This window comes from Micropterus dolomieu, linkage group LG19 (assembly GCF_021292245.1).
Source record: "Micropterus dolomieu isolate WLL.071019.BEF.003 ecotype Adirondacks linkage group LG19, ASM2129224v1, whole genome shotgun sequence".
Taxonomy (NCBI): domain Eukaryota; kingdom Metazoa; phylum Chordata; class Actinopteri; order Centrarchiformes; family Centrarchidae; genus Micropterus; species Micropterus dolomieu.
Genome location: NC_060168.1, coordinates 24,071,479 through 24,094,925, shown reverse-complemented (window position 1 = coordinate 24,094,925; position 23,447 = coordinate 24,071,479). Strand labels below are relative to the sequence as shown.

The 23,447-nt window shown below is 38.6% G+C and overlaps 1 long non-coding RNA gene across 1 annotated transcript in view; it reads right to left on the bottom strand.

Moving 5' to 3' along the window:
• The window catches only part of LOC123957145, a 135,821-nt gene that overhangs the window by 17,056 nt on the left and 95,318 nt on the right, over positions 1-23,447 (bottom strand). The window contains exons 2-3 of the long non-coding RNA XR_006821744.1: positions 8,960-9,111; positions 7,093-7,161 (exon numbers count right to left, since the gene is read on the bottom strand). This is a non-coding gene — a long non-coding RNA (uncharacterized LOC123957145). The remainder of the gene's footprint in view (positions 1-7,092; positions 7,162-8,959; positions 9,112-23,447) is intronic.

Genomic DNA, 23,447 nt, shown 5'->3' with positions numbered 1-23,447 from the left:
ACTTCTCCCACTCGTGGTATCAATGGCTGAGGAGTGACTCACCTTGGTGTATCAAGGTGTGAAGAGATGTTAGACATTGAGGGGCACACTGGACCAAAGTGTTTTTGATATTAAAAGTAGGTTCTTTGGGAATCTGAAATAAAAAACTGCTTTCAGCTGCTTTTGAGACTGATGTAAAAGAAACACACTGACTCTCTGAATACTTATTGACAGTTAGCTGCTAAATTTATGTCCTTTGAAATGAAAAGACTGTTTACTGAATAGGACTCCTGATTCCTGATTCTGTCTTCACTCACTTCTTGTTAGGAGCACATAGATTTTCTGACTTTTCATGTCACAAAAGGCTTGTAAGCTGTGTCAAAGCACCACTTTAGCCCATTTGATGAAGTTTTACAGCCTACATGTGCTATTTGTCAAAATATGCAGCACAGCTAAAGTGTTGAGACATGATGTTAATGTGACCAATGTAATACCTGCTGCTAAAAACTAAACACAAGTACTTGTGACAGTTTTTTGGAAGAAACTTAGATGCTAGTTGTGATTTGATTTGGTTGTTTGCGTGCCAATTTGTTCAATAAAAATAAGCATTTCTCTGCTTTTCCACGTTGCTTTACTAGCACCCTGTACTACCTGCAGTGGCCAGACTCCAATAACAAGATACACAGAGCTTATCAGCATGTTCCTCCAGCTGCCTTCCAGTCAAATACACTCTGCAAGATACATTCATGTGTATTAACACACACACACACACACACACACACACACACACACACACACTTTCTGGATATTTGTCAGTGAAGCCACCTTTTCAGTTCTTCACCCAAGTGATAGTATTTTTCTTCCCTCGGAGCTTCTATTGTTGTGATATGCAGCGAACAGATAGTGAAATGTATTTGCATCAACACACTTGCTATTTTGATAGAGGGCCATTTTTCTTTTGTCTTCCGTCTCCAGCAGGATTACGTTTCAAGGAATTTTCATGAAACACCATTTAAGCAGGGCTGATAAGGCCTCCGTTGGACAGAGATAAGAGCCTATCCACACACATTATTGATCTTCCTCTGACCTGTTTGTGGAAGAAAAGCTGGAAGAGGTAAAGCACTTGTCAAACAGAGAGCTGTACCCAAGAGAAAGGAGGTGGAGATAGAGCTGAAGTATATATGAAAATGAAGGAGAGCCACTAGAGGTAAAGGAGGGGGGTGCGGGGAGTAAGACAGGGATACCATTTGTGTCAAATAATTAATTTCCTGTGAACCACTTTGTGATGTGCGTGTTTGCAAGATGCTTTGTTTGATGCTGTAAGTGCAAGTTAAGTTTTTGTTTCTCTTTCACTGTGATTACAAGTGAACTTGAAGGCAGCTGCTTGACATGACTGAAACACTCACTGGTCCAGTTCAATTATTTCCATTATTGATTCATCTGCAGATTATTTTCCTAACTCATAAAGTAATCATTTTGTTTAATAAGAGTCAGAAGAAAGTGAAAAAATGCCGGTTATAAATTCAAAATGCTCAAGGTTACTTCAAGATCTCTTATTTCAACTCAACAAACAGTATAAAACCTAAATATATTTAGTCATACAGGCAGAGAAAAGCATCAAATCTTTACATTTCAGAAGGTGGAATCAGTGAACACTTGGCATTGTTTCTTGAAAAATCAATTAATCCACTAATTATTTCAGTTACACTCTGGTAAACGATATATTTAAGTCAGCAAATGCTGAAGTTGCCAAGACAGGAAGGTTAATTTATTTACACATCCATCTTTCTTTCATTAATTCTGAATGCAGAAGGAAAAAAGTGATAAAGTGCAACTAGCAATCTCTTAATAGGTTAATGTGAGTATTTGTGGTATTTCAGTTCTCTCTGTACGTAACACTTAATTAAACATAACAGTTTTTGATCAGTCTGTCTCTCCACAAAAACATCTTTGGTTTGATCCTTGCAGCCAGCAATGTGTCTCCACCACAAAGCCTTTCTCCAACACACTCAGTCCTGCTTTCATTCTATAAGGCTAAACAAAATATAATAATCCAACATCTGCTGGACAAGTTAAGCTAAATTGCCTGTGTCCCGAGCCCATCCTAAGCATGCCTCAAGCTCTATGCACAAAACAATGAAATTGGCCCGCGGCGATCGCTGAAGCTGGGAAAAAAGCGTTGTCGTGTCGTGGCATGCCAACAGTGCACCCTTGCTGCGTGCTAGATGGCAGACGCACACTGGGGACCGATGCACATGACCTTCTGCTATCAGAGCAGACACGCTCATTTATCACGCGCAACCTTGAATCATTGTTTTACTCAGCTTGAGCCCTTATGGTTTATGCTCACGCAAAAAATAGAATAAGTGCATTTTGGTTTGAGGCAAGAGCAGAGTCAGGCAGCTGAACCTCTGCTACTGAAATCCTCTCCGTGCCATAACCCCAAAATGTGCTTTTCGATTTATTCTTCTGCATCTTTTTTTAAACAAGGCTTTCTTTATCTGGTTGCACCCTGAAACAAGGAACCATTACACCTAGCAGACTCCTCTTTGCATTGTTTGAGAAGATTGGATTATTTATGATGTAGCAGGGTTACAGCTCATAAACCTAATGAGGATTCTTGGGTTGTGTGTGTGTGTGTGTGTGTGTGTCTGTGTTTGACTGTGAGCTGCATCCCAGAGAAAAGACTTGGAAGGGTCTTTAGAGGTAAGGCTGGGAGATCACTCACTGTTTTCCAGATCCGCTACAGAGCTGCAGACAGAGCAGAGATGAACAAAAAAGATCTGATGGTGAGGATAGGGCAGTGACTTTCTGTATGAAGTAGAAGGAAACAAGGCTTTGTGTGTAAAAAGTCCCCAATGTGCAAGAATGAGCAAAACACTAGCTGTGTGTCCCAATTCCATACAGTCTTCAATAATGAGTCTATACTGTACATTCTCAAATAGTGGCATTTAATTACTTCAACTGCAAAGAGAACCAGACCTTCATTTGAAGCATGCTTATGTAAAACAGAATTTAATTAACTTCGAAAGAAGCCTCCCTGTTTTCTCATCTGCTGCAGTTCTAATTTGCCGTTAATGGAAATTCAAAACTTCCTCCATGTTTACTTGTCGTCTTAATAAACCTGCACTTATTCCATCATTACAACAACCATCATGTAATACTCATCACTTTGTTGCCCTGAGTTTTACCTCTCCAACAGAAACAGAGTTTTCATCTACTAATTATTGTCTCTAGCTTCATTCGCCCTTGTTCCAGTGCTGTTGAGATACTGTCAAAAGAAACTCAATAGTCCCAGTGTTTCACATTAAAAGCCTCCCAGTAGCACAACCCTTCTGTTCTTTGGTGGGCTTTTGAATGTGAAAGATCTGCAGAAAGTGTATCTTAATTAAATCTTTATTTAATCAGACAGTCTTTGAGATTAAGGTATATTTTCCAAGAGAGACCTGAGAACAAGAATAAACATTCACAGGAACAACAATTAACAGAATCAACAGTAAGACTGTAATTTGAGGGCAGTTTGCAATTCAGTCCATTTAAAAAGGTGCATACTACCTGAACCCAGTTCAGCCAACATTTGTGTGTACATGAGGGATATCTAAGATTAGGTAGTTACTGGATCTTGTACTGTAGTAACAAGATTTAAATGAGAGAAGAGATGTGAGGCATTACTTTAATTAACATATACTTAAGTGTTTTTGCAGGTAGTACACAAGAAGCCAATATACTTTTATCTTTTGTACTAACATGAAGACACACAAGAACAAACGTTAATCAAGCTGGAACACCAAATGATTCTCCAAATATTAGATACTATGTTTTTGTTTTTTAAGATCTGGGTGGCTTTACGAATTTGGAATTGCATTGTGGGACACATAGCTGTCCAAAATCAGTACTAAATACTAAATTCTAAGCAGATTTTGAGTATTTAGTGTGTTCACATTGGACAAGTAAAGAAATTAGGTATACTCCAAAAAGTTAGTATGCATACTTTTCAATTCATTTCAATTATCCATTGAACTGTGGGACAATAGTGTCCATCAGCAGCACCCTCAAAGAAAGTGGAGAAGCTACTCACAAAAAAAAAATAAAATAAAATCCCAAGTGGTGGCGAGACAGCTCCAGAATGATATCGCAAAACAAAATCAAATCTTTAGAAAGATATTTTGCTGTCTCTTTGTGAAGTTTAATTGCCGGTGACACACTATAGAAGCAGTTTTATAGGTGTACTGCAGCACAAGTTCTGCTTCAATTCCTGTTACTGTAAAATGTATGCTTATTTACTGAATACTGATACTATAAATCAATTAGTAAAAAGTTTAACACTGTGACACTGCTGACTATGCACTACTATGGACTTCCTATGCATACTGAATTTGAGTATGAACGCATTACGTTTTCCAAAACTCCTTGGAATAAAGTAAAGAATCCAGTCATGTCAAGTCTCAGCTGTAGGGCTGGGCGGAATATCTGTATTATAAGGTATACTGATATATTTTCAAAAGAAATATAAGATTAGACAATACCATTTCTACTGATACAGGAATTCAGCCTTAAAATACCGGCATATCATTATTGATCTATATTGCCCAGCCCTACTCAGCTGTAGCTGAAACTGCCTTTTAGCCTCACTGTAATGACAGAAAAGAACGTTCATCTGTGTTTATGTCCTCTTTTAATTCACGGCCTGTGAGTACTCTGAAAAGCAGAATGAAGCAAAGTTCAGCTCAATGATTAGTAGTGTAGACTGTGAAGAGGTATTTCAGTGTCAGTCGAGTGGATGTAAAATGATTGCATTCCCTTACCCAGTCTTTCAGATTGACTGACAAACAACCCATTTCAACCAATCACACCCATTTCCTGTAAAATGCTCCAATTTGCGCACATGATTCCCTCAACCCATCACTGCAGGAAAATGTAGAAATTATATTCAAGGCTGCAGTTGGGCATGTAAAATGAAAAGGTTTAGTGCCTGGTGGGACAAGAGAGGTAGGAGAGGGGGTAGAGGGAGGAGGGGGGGTGATGGATAGTCCAACTTCCTGCAGGAGAAAGGTTTGATTAATGGCCGTCCACTCTGCAAAACACACCAGCTGTGAGGGGAGATAAGTACCAATACAAAGAGCAAATTACTGTCTGTACTGTAATAATTAACTTCAGAGACCAGCACACACAGGAAGTACAGGTTCCCTTTGAGACAGCCTCACTTCCTCTATCTCACAATAAACCGTCCCTGTGACAAAAAGACAACAACAACAAAAAAACTCCTTTAGCGCTGAATCCTTGTTTTAGCTCCAGGATTTAAGGTTTTTTTCCGGTTTAGCTGTTCCCAAAGATGTATGAGCAAATTACTGGCTGGAGTTATTTGAAAAGAGGGAGTCCATTGTGGAAATGACTGTCAACGCACTGCTGCCAAGCTCATCCCCCTGGTGCAGAATGGGTATCCAAACAGTCTTCAGTGAGATATATGGAGTGGAATAATTGCTTGTCGCGTGGCGAGTAGGAAGGGATACAAATAAACTAACTTTTTAGGTTTTGGACTTGTAGTTGTGGTTGGCTTAAGTGTTTGTAAGAGTTTTGTTCCAGCTGGAAGGAGCTATAGAGCGAGATGTGTGTGAGAGAGGAGGGTAAAAACATGCTGGAGGACATTTCCCTCTGTGGGGTGACATTTTAACTAAAACATTTGATCAGCCTGTAGAAAATACAACCAAGTTTGAGCGGAAAAGCAGAAAGTATACCACCTCTCTGAACCACGGAGAACATACATAATTACTCTTCATGCCTCACGTTCAGAGTGGTTTTAAACCCGTAAGCCCCCTGAGTCTCGCCACAGCAAAGTTAGTCTTTGATAATGGCTAATGACTGCGGCGGTGAATTCTTCAACCATAATATTATTTGAACCCGAGCTGATTAGAAACATGTGCCTGAGTGTTGGAGTATCAGAACGATTTATGGGTCTCTCAATGATGACCTTTCCACTCACTGTATACACCTGTGTCTTACATCACTCCGGCGGACTCCCCGCTGAGAGCTCGCCTCTGTTTCCTACATCACACTCAGAAGCTTCCTGTTAAATGTGGTTAAATAGATGCATTGTTTAGTAAACCGTTTAATAAAATACTAAAAAAAATCCTTGAGGAAAGAAGAACTTCTGTGGAGAGCAAAAACAAGTACCCTGTATGTTTATCAAACCCTGTGTTAAATTCCTTCCTTGTGTATAAGGAATAGGAATAGTGAATCATGGACTATTTCAATGAAGGTAAGTAATGTACATTCATCCCCTTAAAAGGTCTTATTAGATTTCTTTGGTAAACCGGTCCAGTCCCGCAAAATTAATCACAGGGAATTAATGTTTGCTGCCCAGAGTGGAAAACCACAGCCAGCTGGATAATAAGAATCAAACGCTGCAATCTATTACATTAAATGCCATCAAATGCTCTCTGTTCAAACCATTAGTGCGCATTTATATTTAGTATGGAGTGAATGTTTATGGATTGGATTTCTGTCATTTAGTTTTGTCTGTATTAGAGGTCGACTGATTTTTGAAGCCGATGACGACATCAACATTTGAGTTCCAGAGGAAAAACTCTGATATATCCAACTATATCAGACCAAAACTCCTTCTTGACACGAACAATTAAAATGCAAGGTTCCTCAAACTTGTTTTGTAATGAGTTATCACAAAGATTTGAACTGAGACAGGACATATTACATTTCAACAACAATCTTCAATAAGATGACAGTTATAGTTAAAACCACCTTTTTTGATCACTAGTAATGCTGTTCTGCTCAGCAACAGCTAAAAACAAAATCAATCACAAATATACCTTACATAAAGAACAACTGAGGGAAACACCTAAGAATGCAGTCTATGGTAAAATGTCTGTACTTGTAAAGCGCCTTTCTAGTCTTTCCGACCACTCAAAGTGCTTTTACATTACATCACATTCACCCATATTCATACAATGAGGCAGACGCTAAGGTGCCATCTGCCATCAGAACAGAAATACACATCCCACACCGATGGAACAGCTATCAGAAGTAATTTGGCTTCAGTATCTTGCCCAAGGATACTTCGACATGCAGACTGGGGGACCTGGGGATTGAACCACCAACCTTCTGATAAGTGGACGACCCCTCTCCCCCTGAGCTGGGCTGGCTGTGGCTCAGCAGTGACCTTTATCTCTATAAAAACATATAGACATGCAGTGTGAAGCTTAAACAATTATCATATTGTTCGTGTACATTTTTACTTCATTTATCAGGCCGAAATACCAAATATTTGTTGGTTCCTACATGTTAAATGTGAGGATTTGCTGTTGTTCTCCGGTCATTTTACATTGAATAATTTGGATTTTTAAACTGTTGGTTTGACAAAAAGCAACCTGAAAACTACCTTGGCCTCAGGCAAATTGTGACAAGATTTTTTGACTTGTTACAGACTAAAAGACAAAAAAGCAACTGGTAATCCACAATCAGAATAACTGACCTAATGCATTACAATTATTAGATGCAGATCTGACGACATACTGTCAACATTTCAGTCAGGACAGCTTTAATCAAAGACTGATTTTGCGGCATTGTAGTTATGTTTGGTGGTATGGCTCTGTTCTGGGATCTCCCCGCCCTTCCACATAGGCATGTGGAAAGCATAAGGCATGGAAAGCACACCTCTCTGCCCTTCCACGTGCCTATGTGGAAAAGCCATAAGGAAGGGAGAGCGCCTCCCTGCCCATCCACGTGCATACATGGAAAGCCCCAGGCAGAAAGCAGCAGTAAAGAACCCCTGTACAGAACAGAGCAGGCATGCGCAAATGACATGATTAATCAGATACTAGATGGGCACTGAAGCGGTTTTATACAGACCCAGGGCTGAAGACCGTACTGTTTGGTCTGCTCTGTGTTGCCTCTTGCACAGGAACAAGCACATGCGGGTGCACAGAGATAGGCCATGACACGTTGAAGTAAAGATAACTCTAAACTACCCGAGTTGACGAACAGCTATCCTTGTTACTGTAGTATGTGCATTAAAACCTCAAGAGTAAAAGACAACTTTATCGATACATCTGTTTAACAAGCATACATGTAGAAGGTGTTTGATCTGCTCTGTCCACGTCGCTCATCCTCTATGTTATTTAAAAGCACACCATGCTAACAAAGCTAGATGTACAACGAGCTAAATGAAAACCGTCTGTAGTCTAAAGCTGATGATACACGGAGCAACTTTTAGAGCAATCGTGCAGGGGAACGTTGCCGTCAATGGTAATGAGTAAAGATTACTACCATAATCCCCTTCCCCCACCACTCCACCACCCACCCCGCACCGCGCTATCCGTTCAAAACATAGTCGGACTTGCCTCTAGCAAGACTGCCCAGCAACATTGCTCAAAATGCTGAGCAGGAGAAAGGCTGTACCACAATATACTGAAAAGGAAGAAAAAGCAACAATTAAGGAAATAGATATTTGAAATAGATTCCTACAGGAACAGACTGCAGCTTTGGTGAAAAAAAGCCCTGTTGATCAAAAATATGGCAACATCATGTCTACAAAAAGGCATATTTCTGATATAAGATTGTCTGGTATGGTCAGCAGAGAGGAAGAAAAACGATGATTGCAGTCTTTTTATTTAAAGCTATCTGGCACCAACATATGCCAGCCGAACCGCAGGGAGATGTGGACGTAAAACAGAAGCTTGTGCATATTGTGAAACCGGACGTTTGAAGTGGCAAAGGCCTCTCGCACTCGCTCTAAAAGGCTGACCTTTACTGCAGCCCACCAGCTGCTCCGTGCACACTCGGTTCTCTCTGCATTTATAGAGATAATCACCTCGCAAAACACGTGTCCGGCCCTCCACACACGGGTTCCAGTGGCACACGTGATAAATGATAGGCCTCATTTCACTTCACAAGCCCACCAAGAGACTGAGCGGGGCATGGAGATATTTTTTCCACTTACTCATGTGTTTACTGTGGTTTCTCTCACCTCAGATTAGGCAGTGGGAATCAGAGGGAGGCCGCCCTGCTCTTCATGCTGGTTTCCTTACAGTCCTCTCTTATTAATGAGAGCCTCTAAACTTCTGCCGTAGCAGGAGGGAAATAGAGTTCAGCAATGCCCCAGCAACTTTCAACAGCGTTCTATCAGGAAAAAGACATGAGGCAAATGGAGACAGAGGAAAGGCATTAAAGCTAAAAAATTGTTTATCGTTTTTCACCCCAAGTGAGGCACAAGTGGGTTTCAGCACTGCAGGAGTGCGGGACAATGCAAAAATACTGATATATATAGGGGGAAAAAGTGGTTTTATTCAACCTTGTTTGATCACAGCTGAACATTGAGCTGTATGCTGATGCGAGGAGTTATTTCGCCGGGGCTGGAAGAAGTCGGAGCCTATAACACCACAGCGGAGGGACGGTGCAGAGGTGTCCCTTTGTTTGTTTAAAGGGCAGGAGAATCGATGGCCCCGTTTTTTGAGGCATGGCTCTGACCTCTCGCAGTGGCACCTGTATCAATCACGGGGCCGATTCGTTCTCTGCCTCACTGCGCGTCACATTTGTCTCTCATGCATCGCGACCATGGATGGAGGCTGTCTATCTACTCTCAAATGTCACTCTACACCTCATGCCAGCTGTCAGCTGACACTGGGTAATACATAAACAGCTTTAAAATGCGATGAGAGCAACTCTTGAGGAGAAATCTGTTGAGGGGAGAAATTGATTTTGGAAAAAGATTTAAGTGTTTGCTGTGAGGCTGTAAGGCCAATGCAGGAAGAATGAGAAGCCAAGGCTCTCTTTATACAAATATGAAGTAATTTAATAATATTCTGACAGCTGAACAGCTCTTTCTGCCGAACTTCAATGGATCTCAAAAGGTAAATTTATTCAGATGTGGTATTGTTTGGTGTTGTTTCTTTTATCTTGGGGAATGCAGGCTGAAATTAATTGATTATACAGAATGAAAATCCAATTTCCACAAGAATGCACTTGTTTTTATTGATCTGCAGGTCTTTTGGAACACCTGCATATTCTCCAGCTGATGTGAATGTCTGACAGATGTTTGTAGAAATGTTTCAAATCAACTAAACTTACATACTCCAAAGATGTTATTATTTTTTGACAATAATTTAGCTCATTCAAAAGTCGCCTCGTTGCTGTAAGCTACACTGAAAATGTCTTTTGTATGTTTTGCATTATAGCCACATGAAATAAGACAAACAGATGCAGATAACCCTACTGTACGTAAACAAACACATAGAAAAGGAGTGAAAGAGCCCCTAAAACTTTCTCATCTCCTTTTCAGACAGCAGACGATTTAAAGGCTGTTGAATATGTATCACCATATGAACGCGCCCATTTCACATACCCTCAAGAAAACAAAGCCAGACCAGACAAAATTGTCCAAGAGGGTATTTGGATGGAACTGCATACTAACTCAGGGCAGTAACAGCCTGCTTTCTGTTTTGATGGATTGGGCCAAAGTTAATCTGTATGTATGGCCGGTCCTTATGAGGCCACATTGTAATCACACAGCTAGTTCTCAGCAATCCAGGACTCATGTCTTGGGTTGATAGAGAGGGATGATTCCCATTATGGAGTAATTAGTCTTGTTGTCACCACTGGACCTTGACAGTGAATCCGCTTGCTGGGGCTGTAAAGGGATTTGGGTGTTTGTTACTCCTGAATCATAATCAGTATCGCCTTTACCTGCCAAGGACGATGCCCCTAAAATTGAACTTGTTGAACAGCAGCACAGGCATCATGGCTGTCAGCTGTGACACCGTGAGCCAAACCTATAGTGCCGTTTTATTTTCTCTCTTGTAGTACTTTTAACTTTCTTGGCATGCCAGTATTACAGTATTCCAGTGTTGGCTGATTAACACATAAAAGGTTGCAGCAGGTTGATGGGATGCATCTGCTTTTATGCATTATTGCTAGGAACTGAATCTGCTCTCCTCAATGTTCAGTTATGATAGCGACAATATGTTTGACTAAATTTTCATAATGACAGGCAGAGGTGCAGACATCATTTCAGCACTGATGGGGACAGAATGAGTTTAAGACTGTTTTGTTGCCAACTGACTTCAAAGACAAGGTGAGATAAACATTTTGCAAGTTCCCTTTCTGTGTCCCTGCTTGAATTGTTCTGCCATTTCTTAGTCTAAATGTCAAAAACAGCATTGGCTGTGAATGTCTATAATCTCTTTGCTGTTTCTGTAATATCCTGCACTCTGCGAATGCATACATTTAACTAGATAAAATTTATTTAATAATCAAATAACCACTCGCAATATTTAATTACATTTTGCTAATAGCTAGTTATTCTCTGTGCTATTGTCTTTGAGGTTGGTGTTTGGGTATAAGTCACCAAAAACTTTGTGTACATCTCTAAAAAGGTAGCAGTTGTTGTTCTTCTGATGTACAGTAACCAGTACAGCTCCAAATATCTGTGGTTCTCCAGAGAGTCCAAGCTTGCTAAATCATAAAAATCGGAATCAAAATCCGAGTCAACATAATTCGCCAAGCATATTTATGCATACCCAGAATTTGACCCCAAGTGCTAAGAGCAAATAAACAGGAAGATACATACAGACATAAAGCAACCATAAACTTAAGGATATTGTGTACAGGCATACATCCAAATATGAAATGAGTGGCAGGCAAAAGAGATGTGGTGGTGATGGTGCAAAGGATAAGATTGTTAGTCGCTTTGGATAAAAGCGTCAGCTAAATGAATAAATGTAATATATCTCAAAACAGCAAATGGACAACAATATACAGTTCAAGCTGTAACAGGGTTACGAAAACCGCAAGAATGGATGGAATAAATATTGTATTGATATTATAATAAGTTACCCTCCGTGATGGCCAAAGAAGCGCTCGTTATCTGCTGTTTGGTGCTGAGAATGTAGTTTACAGCAGGGTGAACGAAGTGGGGAAGAAAATCTAATTGCCATTTTTCATATATTGCAATTAAAACTTGATTTGTTATTTTTTTTAAAGTTTGAAGTTGAATATTCACTGCCAGTCTATTTTTGACAGAAGCTGCGTCAAGCAGCACAGAGGAATCCAGTCGATTTTCAAAATAAAACACCCTGTGCAGTCTCCCGATTATGTATCAACAATAAAACTAAAAATAAACAATTTTACTACGTAGCCTACTTAAACATGGTAGAAGCACAAAAATCAAGGACTACCGAACAAATAAACAAAATCTGAACAAGTCAGCAAAATCAGGCAGGCAAAAAGCTCTTATTCTGAAATGCTCCATGTGGGAAATGTAGCCTGCAGAGAGCAGCACAAAACCGGCTCATAGAGAGCTGGTATCTGTAGTTGAAGCACAAGAAATGACAAATTAACAGCACATCAACAACGTAGGGCAGGTTAAACGCTCCACTGCTGAAACACTTTAAGTGTATGTTGACGCCGGACAAAACCACTGCGCAGCTGCCGCCTGTGTCTGTTCGGCTGACGCCATTATCCCACGTTTCCGTCTAATTTGGTATGTTATTGTAAAATGCCCACTCTGATTGGTGAGTAGGACTGTAACAGGAGACGCATGGTGCTTGTGATTGGCGAGCAGGTCTGTCACACAAGGATGACAACGGAATGAATTTGTAACTGCATGACTGTTTAAAACGGGTCTGATGCACTGTATAGATTAGCTAAATGCACTGTCTTCAAAATTAGCTAATCACATTCTTTCAAATCGCAATTTTTATGTGAAAACGATTAATTGTTCAGCCCTAGTTTACAGTGGGTTTTTAGCCTGCTGTTTCAACAATGCTAGCGCTGAGAGTAACCAAAATAGTATAGTTAAGGGCCAGACGCTAAACAGTCAAGGTGACTTTCACACAGGAGAACAGGGTTCCCTGTGAAACAAAGTAAATGGTGAGTTATTTTGAGTTTAATAGCATTACTGGTTTCTGTCATGTGATTAACATGACTTCTGTAGCGTGATAAACGTGAGTTCAGTCACATGTGTGAAGCCACAAGACTTGTGTAATGTATTTATTTTAACCCAAACCACAATGTTTTCCTAAACCTTACCAAGCAGTTTTATTGCATCAACCTAACCAAACTGCGACCGTGTCGCAACGTGAACCTCATGTTTAATGTTGTGTGACTTGGGTCACTTTAATGTACTTATCCAGTACATACAGTTTTTTGCTTTAATTATAAAAACTAACTATTATTTCACATCTGATACATGTGAGATACATATGTGAGACAGATGGTATTGAAGCTGTGGCCGAAGCTATTAAATCGTTCACTACAAAAGTCTTAGCTGTAATGTGAGTGCAGCTCTTAAGATAATATTTTCTCTTAGAGTGTGCTGTAAAAAGGCTGAAGCTTACCCTTCAATCCCCAGGGATCAAATAAGTCCGAGACCACTGTCTTTTTTTCCAACCTCTCCAGTCTCTTTGTTCTCTTTTGTCTCTGTGAAATGCCAAAAACTGACTTCTTTGTTTCATGACTGCAGATGATGTATAACTTATTGAACTTAACTTATATATATATTAACTTATATAACTTATATGAAACTTTTACTTTTCTTTTAACAACTGGAAAAGCTCAAAATGATCTTGATTAAATGATGCAGCTGCTTTAAATTCAAGTTCAATCTTTAAATCATCCCAAGTGTACGTATTTTTGTTTGAACTTTTAAGTTTTAACTTCCTGCAGTTGTTTTTGCAGTGTCAGTATACCTCTAAAGTTGTAGAATATCAGAGACTCCGATCAATTATTTTCAAAGCCTTCATTGAGGACTCTATCTCTCGCCTGTAATAGCCACATTTAAGGTGGAGAGTTATTTTTGAGATTATGCCTCTCTGAGATGAAGTCAATTTCCCTAGAGGGTCGTCACAGAGTGGAGATAAGGATTTTTGCAGTGGGACTACTTTACAGCTAATGTACTGTAGGTTCTAGTTTCACCTCTGTAATTCTTGTATTGATTTCAACTTAATTATTCCTCTCCTATGAGACAAAATCCATCTGGTGCTTAATGAGAGGGCTTTGTGTGTAAATGGACTTACACAGACATCCATGTGAGTAATGATGTCACCTAAAAACTGTAAATGTCTATAGATAGGTTTTCCAGCAATTTTATCATAGTGTAGAAAACAAACAATATAATTAGTCAGAGGTAATCCAAAAATCAACATGAGAAGTTGTTTTGTGCCACAAACTGCACAAATCACATAATTCATGGAAAATGTTAAATATCTCTGTATGGAAACTTCCTTGTTAGCTCTTTATTAGATATTAGCATCTAGTTATCTGGTCAAAATCCTGGATTTTAATAAGGTGGTGGATAGTTTTGCACAGAAACCGGTGAGGAAGGAACAAATTTTAAAGTAAGACAGCTCACTCAAACATTTAAAAAGGCTCTCTGATCAAGGTTTTGGTGATCACTTTGATGTACATTTGGAGTTGACACAGTTGACAATGAAAGCTGATGGATAGGAAAATGGAAAATTTATAACAAAAAAATGTGTAGATTCCTGTTTCATAACCCCCTTTAGCTGATAAATAATACTTATATACTATAATGACATTTTCCTGTAAAAATGTAATTTGATTTAATATATTATTCAGAATGAGGAGGCTTCTTTGCTTCTAATCCATGTTCATGGTTTGGCACACACAATGATCTAACTATGTGTAGTCTGGGTTTCACATTCACTGCTGCTAGCTGCCATTTCTCACTGGAAAAAAATTTGGCTAGTTTTGGAAACGCTTTATCAATCAACAGTCTTTTGATTTGGTTTTCCAGCAAATTATCGAGGATTCTCGAAATCCTCGATTGTTTGTAAAATGAAAACTAGTCTTGTTGAAGCGGGTGAGTCTTACCTGCTCTGTACTGCTGTTGGCTGTTACTTCTTTTCTTATGATATTGAATCCAGGAGACAAAGTGAGATGATCTAACGAGATCTGAAACTTCCCCGAGAGACTAGAAGGTGAGTGATAAAGAAATGAGCCTCCAGTCAAAATACACAGCTTTTCATAATTATTGTGGCAGAGCTACAGTGAATGTATATAACATATGTGGCAGAGCATTGTGGCAATGCTCTTTTTTTTCAGCATGTACTAAATCAAAGTTGTAGCATGCAGCAGTAATTGTAACTGAAAGGCACCACAGCATAAAAAGCCTCCTTTGAGCTGATGTATTATATTTCAACATATCACTCATTGTCGCAGCAGTTCTTTCTGCTGAAGCTGCTCGCACAGTACAAGGCCTGGTGGCCAAGGGGTGACAGAAAGTGCTGAGTTACTTTTCCAGGCTTTCATTATGTTTACTTGATCCCCATCAAATATCCAGCTGCAGTAAAAAAAAAGTCCAGAGTTCCCTTTTTGACGGATATTCCATGGCCACATCGACAGTAAGTCTCAAGCTCAGATTAATGGCTCTCCGTAAGCGTCTTAATATCTCCGAAAGAGGAAATAATTTTGACGTAACAAAACAATGAAGCCTGCTGGATGTCAAGAATCAATACAGTTTGTTACAACAAGTTGAAATCATTGTGAGGAGGTCATTGATTCCCAATAGGTGCAGGACTCACTACAGTAGCTTCTGCATGTAGCCCTTACTTCTCTCTAATTGTCTCTCTAGATGCTTCTTAATAAGCACAGCCATCTGTCTTTTTAAATTAGTTTGCAAGTGTGTGCAGAAAAATTAAACAAAAACATGAGCGTGCCACCCCAAAGGCCAGCCGCATTAATACATCAACATGCCCATCAATAGTCCATTGGCAAACTGTAATGTCCTTTTTCATCACTGACTTCACTGGTATGATGGAGCTGACGAAGACTGACAGTGGCTCCACACATCAAGAGTTTTTCACTGCCCGTCAACTCCAGTCTATTGAATTTGGAAAGTGGGAAGATGTATTGTTGAGCAAATATGCTGTGAAAGCGACATCAACACTGGAGCTGCTGATTGGAGACATGAAAGTTTCACCAAAGTGTCAAGTTTTTAAGGACTAAGATCATTTTTGAGTATGTTCAGTGGAGCTTCAAAATGGTTTCATCAGCTTGAGATCAAATCATTTTCTCAGCACGCAGAAAACACAGTGAAAACACTGGAGTTACACAGTTGTCACATACAAGAGCATGTAATAGCTTGCCTGTGTGTTCTGGCGGTAAACTGACTATATTCTCCGTGTTAACGATTTATTACATATGTAGTGAAAGGAAACATTTTGGGAAATACACTTATTTGCTTTCTTTCAGAGAGTTAGAAGATTGATTTCAATCTCTTGTGTGCATTAAGTTTCTATCTGGAGATGATTAGCTGAGTTTAGTATGAAGACAGGAAAAAGCTAGCAGGGCTCAGTCCACCTACCAGCACCTCTAAAGCTTACTTAATTTAGTATCTTGCTTTTACAATTCATACACAGAAATCAAACATATGAGGTGCCGGAGTCTTGTTGTGACTGTGAGGTTGCCTAGGGCCCTATGAAATCTGTTTTAATTTTATAAAATTTGTATGTTACATAAAATTCATTGATATGATTCAATTTTGAATGAGAATGAAATGCTGAAGTTGTATACTAATTAATGTGCATATAGAAATATTCAAATGTATGTGCATTATTTATGGGGACCACTATTTAACAGAAGACAATTCACAATGACTACAATGTTGTAATAGATGTACTGTGAATTGTCCTATTTCTTTCTGCTCAAAAACACGGTAATAAGTGGGTCTGATGGAGGTTACTCTCATGTGGGCAACGTTCCTTCTTGTTTACAACGCTTGACTAGATGTAGAATCTCCGACTCCGCCCATACAGCAGTCTTAAGTCTTAAGTAAGCTGGCGTCTTGCATCTGCCAATGTGGTTGCACTTCTGAGAGTTTGTTGAATTGATGAGCTTTTGGTAGAGCTCTGACTGTCTTGTACTACACCAGTGTAGGTACCAGATATGCTATATGTCGGGAATGTTTACAGATGTAGTTTTTGTGGGTCCTGGATCAACTATGGAAACTCAGAGCCGTTAAATATGATTATTTAACGACTCTGGGACAACTTATACAATGAAATACAGCTTTACTTGGGACTTACCACAGCCTGACCATAAGCTGTAAAAGTGATTCTATGAATTAACGTTACAATGCTAATGTTAGCTGCCGATCAAGTTAAGCTAATGTGTGATTTGCCATATTGCCAAAGCAGATGTGAAATAAAAGCAAAAATATCTATCAATAAATAGAGATCCCAAGCAGATCGTATACCTACAACTGTATATGGGGCACAATGTAGTTTGTCCGAGTGGCAAGCTTTAATAATACCAGCTGCTGTAAAACACTTTGACCCGTCCTTTAAACACTTGACAGAGCCCAGTCGCTAATTAGAGGATACAACAATGCACACCTGTTTCTGCTATAAGCAAACGAGCGGTCTGCAACTCCACCACTAACACAAAGAAACACGTTATGGACATCTAATTGTGTTCATCTAACAGAGTGTAGAGCTGGGCTCAAATGAAGGATTTAACCTGATACAGGCTCTTTTTAAAAGACAAGGAAGCAGCTCATTCACATACACAGTAGATGAAATATGCTCTGTATATTGTTATAAATTAACCTGGCAAAATTAAATTAAACTAACAACAGCAGAAAGAGAGGATTTACCCGATCATTTTTCTTTCCCACTCAAACATTTCTGCAGTTTGTCGTATTTTAGTTTTTTTTCCTCTCTCCTTCAAAGCAGCTGCTTCCTCCTATCATTAATTGTGTCTCTTGTGTCCTACCGAGCCGTCTTTCTCTTGATCTCAGTGTTTGTGTGTGTTATTTGCCTAATGCTTCTTTGAATTATAGATGGTTCCTCTGGATTTCAATCTTTTAAATATTAAAAGTTAATTTACAGGGAACACTAATGCATTAAACATCAACAACTATTCATTTCCTCACTTAAAAAAAGAAGAGCGAGGAGTACCGGCAAAGATCTTTAACTAGAGTGAAGTGTACATACAAAAGAAAGACTATTATCTTAAGATTGATGTGCAGCAGCTGTTTCATCACTGAAAATATCACAGCATTACGACAGCATCCTGGTAGACTGAGCACAGCATGGAAACATAAAATAAGCATCCAGCTTTATCTGTGATTGTAGATTTCAGTTCAGATATGCAGCTGTTTAGAAGACACTGCAACAGCCTGTTGGCGCTATTTCATCTTTAATAAGAAAGAAGAAGAGTGACACGGTGCCACAACAGAAGATAAAAGACTAAGAAGAAAATGGGCCTCATCGCAGCAGGAGGCACAAGAAGGTTTCTTAAGGTGTGTTAGAAAATGTCATGAAGTGGTTCTCAAAAGTTTTTAATACATAACAGTTTGTATTTGAAGAATTCTCTGCAGTACTAATCTGCAACATTTGTTCACTTTGTAGAACAGAAGATGATTCAACCTGCAGCCAGTGGGTGGAAGCTTTTACAATATTGTTCCATGGAGACGCCCAGTGGTCGCTTGGTTTTTCTAAAGAAAAAATTGTTAGACGAACAGGAAACGAGGCATGTTGCGTCTTTGGCAGGACGCATGTGGGGAAAAAATCCTGGACAAACTGATCTCAGAGACACCAAAGCAGCAACAGCAACATACAACACAATGGTCTCAATGTTAACCAATTGAAAAGGCACAATCTGTGATCAAAAGACAAACATACATGGTCGCCACACCACTAAAAGCAAAACAAAGGATTTTAACCTGCTATGACTGCCCTGACACTTCTGTTGACGTAAAGCTCACAGGCTAATGTTTAACAGATGTACTGTATTTACCATTTCAACCCTCTTAGTTTAGCGTGTTAGCATGCAAACATTTGCTAATTAACACTAAACACAATGTACAACTGAGACTTACCTATTTTGCAGGCATTACTTTAATTTGTTATTAATTATTCATAGTCAAGTGAGTTTCACAATATCACAAATCAGCTCAAGGTTTACAATCTGTACAGCATACAACACCCTCTGTCGATTCGGATAAGGAAAAACTCCCCCTAAATAGCACTTTCACAGGGAAAAAAGTAAAAAAATCTGATTAGGTTTAAAATCAACATGATGGAATTTAGTTTCAGACAGTTTCACCAGTTTGTAATTTTGAATAATTTATAATTATACTGGATTTCTTCTGGCATGTAAAATGACAAATGAAATATTGTATTTATTTAACATACACTTTTAGATCAAGTTAAATTTGACTATACTGCTATATTTTCCATACTTCATAGGATGTGTGTCCTTTCAGGTCATCTCTTGTTCTACACCAGGAAATTAGTTACATGTTAGACTGATGTCTAATGTTTTGTGTCATGCATTGTAAAACACAGTCGATGACAGTAAGTCTGCAGTATGTTCCACCCATTCAAACTGTATAGGACATAGATATTTATTGTGTTTTTTAGTTATCTCCTAATCTAAGATTTAGAAAAGCAGTTTAGACGTTCTATCTACATTACGTACTGGGATAATTCTGAACAGAGGGTCTGGTTTGCTGGAGCTCAAAAAAAAGAAAGAAAAAAGCCCAACATCCTGATAGATGATATCCTCAGTCTTTGTGTTATATGACTATAAACAACTCCCTCTTGAAATGATTTGCCCTCTTTTTATTCCCTAGAACCACACTGTCAGATGCAAGGTACAAAAAATAGTGGCGTTGCTCAAAGGTGACTTTTTTTTCCAAGTTATGATTAAATAGTTTAAGAGCACAAAAGCCAAGATCAATGCGCGCTTTCACCAGTTTTCAGAGGGATGTGTGAGGTTATATTACGGTTGTCAAGGTCAGCGTTTTCAATGGACGACAAAGTGCATTATGCACACCTCCATTTGGCTCTCTCCCATGAGATCTGTGAAAATAAAATTACCCAACATCTCCGATTGTGGCATTCATCAAAAAGCACTTGTGCAGCAGGCATTTATTCAAGTATTTACTCTCAGAAATGTCATTTCCGAAAGGTCAAAAAGGGATTTTTTTTCGTCTCTGTAGATGTGCTTTGGTGTCTCTTTTCTCTCAGTGATGATGAGAACACAAACTTTGCTGTGACAGAGTTCAATTTTTCAGCATTCGGACGGGCATTTTCTCTCTGTGGTGCAAAGGTTGCGTTTGCCTCGGTTTAGCTTATCATTCATGTAGAGTTGTTTTAGATAAAGACATAAATCTCACAGCAGCACAGTGGCAAAAAACAAAATGGGAAGGTCACAAGTAAAGTCTTTTAATGTTTAATACACCCCTTCCATTCTGTCTGTTAAGATATTTTTTCATTTTAAATATTTATTTTTATATAAATTATTATTATTATTTGTTTTTTATTATTTTAAGCTCAAGGTCACTTTCACTCCCAGCAGAAGACTTACCTGATGTATCTTCAGTCTGTGACTGTCTTTCTGATGTTCTGTTTTCTGCATAACAAACAGGTCAACTGATTTATAGCAACTATCTATTCCATTTCCACAAACTACAAACCAAACCAACACAGTGTAATCCAGCTTAATTGAGCTTTTGTTCATCTGTTTGGTAGGTGGACATCCTTCCCCCAGGCGTCTTTGGTGCCCATGTGGCAGTGAAAGATCACATTTTATTCTTCCACATCTAAGAAAAGACACATTGGACCGACATCAAATATTCTCCAGCCTCCCCGTTTTTCACCATGGTGATAATGTGGTTAAACGTGGTCTCTGTGGTGCCCTTGCTTATATAAAAGCCGTTTCAGATGTAAAGGCCAAAACTCACCAAATCATTTATGCATTCCACTCCATTTGTTATTGTGAACAAAGGTAGAGTACCAAAGGGAAATGGTGGTGATGCAATTTCAAAAGAGTAATTGTTGGCAGGAATCATGTTCCCTGGTTGGCTAAGGAGTTCGTTCCAAACATTACACAATTTTTAGCCTGGTCTCACATTTAACAAGATAATGTGTTTTTTTATTCTAGAGTTACATACTGATTATCAAAAAAGTTGGTGATTAATTTGATAGTTCACAACTAATCGATTAATCATTGCAGCTCTAACAATAAACTACTTCAACTGTGAAAATGTTAATTATGAATTTGCCTAAAATACTGTCTGACATAAGGTCTGAATTCGCTTCAGAGCACACAACTGCATGGCTTGTGTTCAAATCCACATCAAGAAATCCTCTGGTCAATTAGAGCCTCACATGTCTCTCTTTACTTTGAATTGTCTAATAAATGCAGAAATGCCCCTAAAATAACCAAAGAAGAAGTCAATGGGAAGAAAGTCCCTATTTAAGGGCAGGAAATTCATGAAAAGGATTTGTTTTCCAAAATACTAAAAAGGAGCTCAAAGTAATTATTTTTTCTTTAGTCAAACATCCTCAGGTATCTAAGACAGCCATACTATTTCTTTAAACCCACAGGTTCTTCATTTTCTAAGATTATGGTCCTCAGTTAGCTCTAAAATAGTTTCTCAGTTCTTTTTTTAAGCTTTTTTGATTTCTGTAGCCTGGAGTGCTCAACAAGGCCTTGTTGCAGTAGGGCTATTATTTCAGCCGCCGCTAACACAGACCTGGAAAGTAACAATACAACCAAAATTCACATCATCGCCCTTTTTTCTCCTTTCCATCTCCCAGAAATCCAACTGTCAGTCTTTCATTGTCCACCTCTTGCTATAATAAAAAATACGAGGCATTTAATTATCTCAAGTTGAATCATCAGAGTATTTAAAGTGTGCATTGTAATTATACTGCAGACTTTTTTTTTTTTATAAATGTCATTTGCCAAAGATCATTTTCTGGTGGGTGTATGTGAAATAGCTCCCCCTTATTTTAGCCATGCATTGTGCTGTTGCAGCTATTGAATGTCTCCCCAAAGGAGCAGATTCATCCGTTTGAGGTTGAATGGAAGCATTGCTATTAGGCTACTGCAGGTATTTATGTGCATGACAGTTCACCTTCAACACACAAAGAATAGGGTGAAAAGACGCGCTCACATCCTCTGGCTGCTTTCTTTAAAGGTTAGACTTAAGATATAAAATGACGTGTGTGTGGATTAGTTATTACTGTAATATGTAAAATGTTATAATTTTCCCAGGTTTGAAATTACTTTGTATAATACATTTGTGTTATATTCTTTGACTAAATATTAGTTTAAATGAAAACATGCTAAACTGAGAAATTAGTAGAAAACTTTTGCAAATGTGCGTAAAGATATAATCCTTAAGATTTTTATGAAATCATAACTTTTTTCAAAACTATTTACGGCAGTCATTTTCTTGTTCAGGTGTTTACATTCTGTTTTTAAATCTCTATATAGTAACTCCTATTCGTTGTGGAGTCTGCCATTCCTGCGCTGGATTCAAATTGTCTTCTGATGCACAGGGGATTCACAGGAAAGGACAGAAGCATATAATCCATAATTATAAACATGTTATAACATAACTGTTCACTGTTTACAGTTCTCTCCCCTACAGTCATATCCAAGCTGTTTTAGGTTGCTGCTAATGTAAACAACATTTTGTACTGCTGCGTCTCCTAAAAGAAAACATTTGTTGCGAAGCACTCACAGGAAACACAATTTTTCACAGAGGTTAGTGCCAACCACAACTCCTGATTAAAGATGCATCAGCAAAACAAGACATCAGTTTTGAATAGTAATAGGGTACAGTTATTTTTGTCTGAATTTATTAAAACAGCGTACATTTGTTTGGCTGCACTCCAATGATACAAGAGTTACTCTTCTGTTGTATTTCTGACAAAGTAGCAGCTCAATGAGTGTTTTCCATTTAATTAAACCTCTCTTGTTATTACAGTAACTACAGGTGTCACCAAATCAACCAGGACAGAAATCTTAAGGATTATAATGAATGGACAGTTACTATTATGTGCCTGTTGTTGGGTATTAAAGTACTACAAAATGTAGTATCACTAAAAACATTGGCATCCAGGTTTTACTGGAGTTTTACTGTACAAGCAGCAATAAAAAGACAGAAATAGAAAGAAATTCCCTTTCAGTGGCCTCCCATAAGGTTGTGATGGATAAAAATCTGCTATAGTTTTGGTTAAATGCTAGAAGATTATCAAATTTAATGTTGGATATTGTTTAATAAGTCTGCTTTGAACTTTGGGAAATCCAAGCTGAATGTGAATGCTGTGCCAAGATGAATATATTATCTCGACTGTAGGCTGCCCGACAGTACTGCAGAACTCAATTCCAATCTATGAAATGCTCACATGCTTAATTGGAGAAATTGAGAAGGAGGGGGAAATGTTTACAGATAAAACTGCTCATTTGCAAGAAGAGAGTGATTCTAGAAAATTGTGTATTTCTAGTTGAGGAACACCTTTACATTTTATATCTATTTATCAGAGAAATAAAATGTTTGTCAAAAATTGTCAAAAACAAGTTCTTGTCACACAAGTCAGTACTCATGGAGCATTGTACCAAAAAAAAGACACCACAGAGTTGACATACTGCTGATCCATATGAGCCTGCATTGGTCCATTTAACTAATACAGTACAAA